Below are 4,155 nucleotides of genomic sequence, written 5' to 3' on the forward strand. Positions count from 1 at the left end.
TCTGTTTGGGGTGGTGGTTTTTTTCTGTGGGTTGAGGTGGTGGATGTGACTTTAGGTGGTTGTTGTAGCTTAGGGTGGTGGTTGCGGCATATTTTGTTGCAAATTTTATTTATGTAACTTTGTTTTTTTTATCAAAGTAATACAATGACTAAGACCAAAAAGCCTGGTACGCCAGCATTGTGAAATAAAAAAACCAAAATAATATTTTGTGACTTTTACCTCAATGAGAATGATCTGGGAAATAGGTCTACTAACTATTTCAACAAGAAAGAGCGACAAAATATTATAAAAAAATTCAAGAAAAGTACAGACATACGACAGGATGCAGGGATTAACTCAAAAAAGATTGAAAAATTTGGAAGAAATTAAAATGAAGATCAACACGCTTGGGGTGAGATCTGGTGAAGAGAATCATTGATGCTCTCGAGGAGTGGTGGGCAGAAAGCCTTGCGTAAAACATTTTTGAGATGTCCCATAATTTTGTCAATTTCAATTTTTTTTTTAAATTGAAGTGTATGTTATGAATTTGTAGGTGATGCACACTGAAAAGAAATTAAAAAATTGTGGACTTGATCCTTAGTTGTAGGAGAAGTTAGATTGAATTTTTGGGGGTGTTGTTGCTATAGACAACTATGCACGTGCCCCTAGTGAGCCACGGTTTGGTGACAGCCCCGAAAACTTTGGAGTTGGTCGATCAGGTGAATTAACCTTATTCTCCAGCCCAGACCTCCATGAACTTGGGTCCACCCCACGTTCTAAGTGTCCGCGGGTTGAGAGAAAAGAAAAATTGGGGCTGCTTTCCTTAGAAGCCAGATATCATAGTTGGTGTCTTCTTACAGCGTTGAACCCCAACGCACATCTAACAAATTCTATCGACCAGGTCCTGTAAATTATGAATGCAACTGGGGAAATTTCTGAGGATGAACCACTGTACTTGTTTGTGATCCACCCTATAGCGATAAGTGGTGATAATGTAAGTCCTGGTATTGACACAAACACATGATCCGCTCTCTAGCAAATCAATTGAGTTCTTAAAATTAGTTATGATTACTCACTGGGGTTTCTCACGCAAGTATACGTATCATTTCAATAATATAGGTCTCTCTTGAGTCCAGATTATCGATCTCACAGGGAAGTGGATAATGAGTCCCTAAGGTGAAGTCCTAGTTTACTACTATAAGGTCTTAATTTTGAATGCAAATTGCAATGATTTTTCTAAAAAGTACTCCTAATATATGTCACTAAATCTAAAGCTAAATCTAACTAGATCAATTAGTTTTGTGAATTGCAAGATGTTAAAGCTATCTTTCTCTTGTGATTGCCTAAGTAGATTGTAAGATAGAATACCAAGAATTTCTAATTTTTCTAGTGACAAATAGAAGCATATGTCTTGTTTACCCTCTTCCAAGTTTTTAAAGAAGTTAGGTTTAACTAGGCAAGCGTTTCTTCCTATCACCCTAGAAACTCCCAAGTTATACCCCTCAAATCCTATCTCCCTATCTATTTGCATCGACCTATGGTTTGTTTTTCCTTCACTTACTAGATCAATGTGGTTCTTCCTAGTTGAAGAAGTCATAGGCCTCCCGGTTCTTTATGGGTTCCCAACAGATTTTAACATACCAATTGACAAGATTGATAAGTCAATTAAGCATGAAGTAAAGACCATCACATTAAGATTAAAATCAAGTTCTAAAAGCATTCAACACATCCTACAATTCCTACATATTCATCACAAGAGAAAGACAAGCGAAATCTACTTACAAAACATGAATTTTGCAATGGAAATCATCATCATATAATAAAACAAAACACTAAACATATGTCTACAACAAGTCCATGACAAATCGAAATAATATACTTAGCTTTTCTCCTATGAAAAGAGATTCTAAGTCCTTCCTACAATGTTGCAATGCTTCCCTTACAAAGTTCTTTCTAACACCTCACTAATCTCCCTAAGAAATAGAAAATAAAGATAATCAAACTATAGCTATGACCACTCTTTTTCCTTCTCCTTCGGCTTCAGAATGATGAACAAGAGTCCCCTTTGAACTACTCGTCAACTCCCTTACAGCTCCTAAGATGCATGAAATGAACTATAGAAACTGCCCAGTAACTGGCCATTGCTTTGGCGCTCAGAAGTTGGCGCCTAGGCGTCGACCTCTCGGATTGACTTGAGTGGAGTGCCTTGGCACTCAGAGTCTGGCACTTAGGTGCCAGACTAATAAACTCTAAATGCTCCATTTCAGCTTCTTTTTGCTCCATTTCAACTCTGCTTCGTTCCATGCATTCTACCTACTTTACCTGCAGGAAAACCATGGAAATACATTTCTTTAAAGTGCAATCTCATCCAAAAAAAAGTGTTAAATGTAAAGAAAAATGAGCATGCTAAAGGACACATAAAAATCCCCCAAACTTAAAACGGAACCATTTGCAAGTACAAAATGAGGTTAGTAGCTCAAGGCTACAAGCAAGAGTTTGGCCTATACCACACCGAAACTTTTAGCCCTTTGGCTAAACATCCCACAATCTTAACTCTTCTAACCGTCTCCGTTAATTGCCAATGGCCCATCTTCCAGTTGGACGTCACCAACGCAGTTCTCCACGATGATTTTCAAGAAACAATCTACATGCATCAACTGACGGGATTGGTTGAGGACACCCAACCAAATAATGTTTGCCTACTACGAAAAGCAATATATGGACTAAAGCAATTGCCGCACCAATGGTTTACTAATTTCACCGGCAAACTATCTCATTTCTCATCTTGGCTTCTGCAAAAGTCGAGCTAATCCATCCCACTTCATATATGAGAATAACGCCACTACTATTTACCTACTAATATATGTTGGTGATTGACATTTTAGTGATAGGAATTAACATAAGCAAGATAACAATCTCTTGGCAGCACTCAAAACATAATTCCTCGTGAAGAATTTGGCTTTGTTTCAACATTTCTCGGGATCAACATACAACACACACCAAGAGGTCTCTTTCTTAACCAAACCCACTACGCATCAGAGACTCTCCAAAAGGTATGCAGGGAAGATTGCAAACCTATACAAAACCCGATGGCGTCAACGCAATCTGTCAACTTTGAACTTCAACAACCTTCACCAATCCACTTCATTACAGCAACCTCATAGGCTCTCTACATTATCTGACACTCACTACATCAACTTTGCAGTCAATACCTTATCTCAACACTTACAACAACTGCTATATGCACACTTCTAACAACTCAAACATTTCCTCTGGTACATTAAAGTAACACTAAACTTTGGTATTCCCATTCAACAAGTACCTGTTATTTTCTATAGTTATTCTGACTCCGGTTGGGCTAGCGATCCAATGGACCGTCGCTCCTTTACAAGCCACTGCTCATTCCTCGGCCCTAATCTTATCTCTAGGCAAGTAAAGAAACAACCCAACGTGGCTCGTTACTTGACCGAAGACGAATATCGAGCACTGTCTATAGCAACAACATATGTCATATGGCTACGACACTTACTTATCGATCTTCATCTGTCGTTTCTATCTCCCAGTGCAATTCATTATGACAACACATCGGCCCTGGCAATAGTTTACAACCCCATCTTCCACTTCCGTACGAAACATACCGAGATAGATTACAATTTCATTGGAGAAAAAGTTCAGTCCAAAGAAGTTGCAGTTGAACACATCTCCACAAGTGCGCAGCCCGTAGACATTCACGAAGTTAATTTTGTCAAGCCCGTAGACATTCGGAATTCCGTCGAACACCGTGCTTCCTTCTTCTTCGAGACAAGCTAGCCCATAGCAGCTGGCCTACTCCCCATAGCAGCAAGGAAGCCTCCACTACCCACAGTTATCCTCGTGTGTAATCTTAGGCCACATTTGGGGTGGCATTCGGGCCACTTACCAATATCTCTATCTAGAATGTTCTACTTAATTTATCATCATGTGTAATCTTAGCCTTATTACTGTAATACCCTTATCTATATCTCTATCTAGAATATTCTACTTAGTTTATAAAAATCCTGAAGGGAAATCAATATTAAGAAATGCATTTACTCTTGCTCCTCCTGTAGCTTCCTATTACGTAAGAATGGCCTATATGCTTCACTTCTCTTTCACTCCGCACTCTTCACTTCACACACACACACACACACACACACA

At 38.9% G+C, this 4,155-nt stretch overlaps 1 protein-coding gene across 2 annotated transcripts in view; it reads right to left on the reverse strand.

Moving 5' to 3' along the window:
• The window catches only part of LOC110028665, a 9,608-nt gene that overhangs the window by 3,711 nt on the left and 1,742 nt on the right, over positions 1–4,155 (reverse strand). The window contains exons 3-4 of one of the 2 annotated variants that reach the window (XR_002294445.1): positions 2,833–2,835; positions 2,025–2,301 (exon numbers count right to left, since the gene is read on the reverse strand). The gene's annotated coding sequence lies outside the window, so the exon portion shown is untranslated. Of the gene's footprint in view, positions 1–2,024; positions 2,302–2,832; positions 2,836–4,155 lie in introns of those variants that run through there. The other variant, XM_020730613.1, reaches the window with a different exon arrangement.

This window comes from Phalaenopsis equestris, unplaced genomic scaffold, assembly GCF_001263595.1.
Source record: "Phalaenopsis equestris unplaced genomic scaffold, ASM126359v1 Scaffold000521, whole genome shotgun sequence".
Classification (NCBI taxonomy): Eukaryota; Viridiplantae; Streptophyta; class Magnoliopsida; order Asparagales; family Orchidaceae; genus Phalaenopsis; species Phalaenopsis equestris.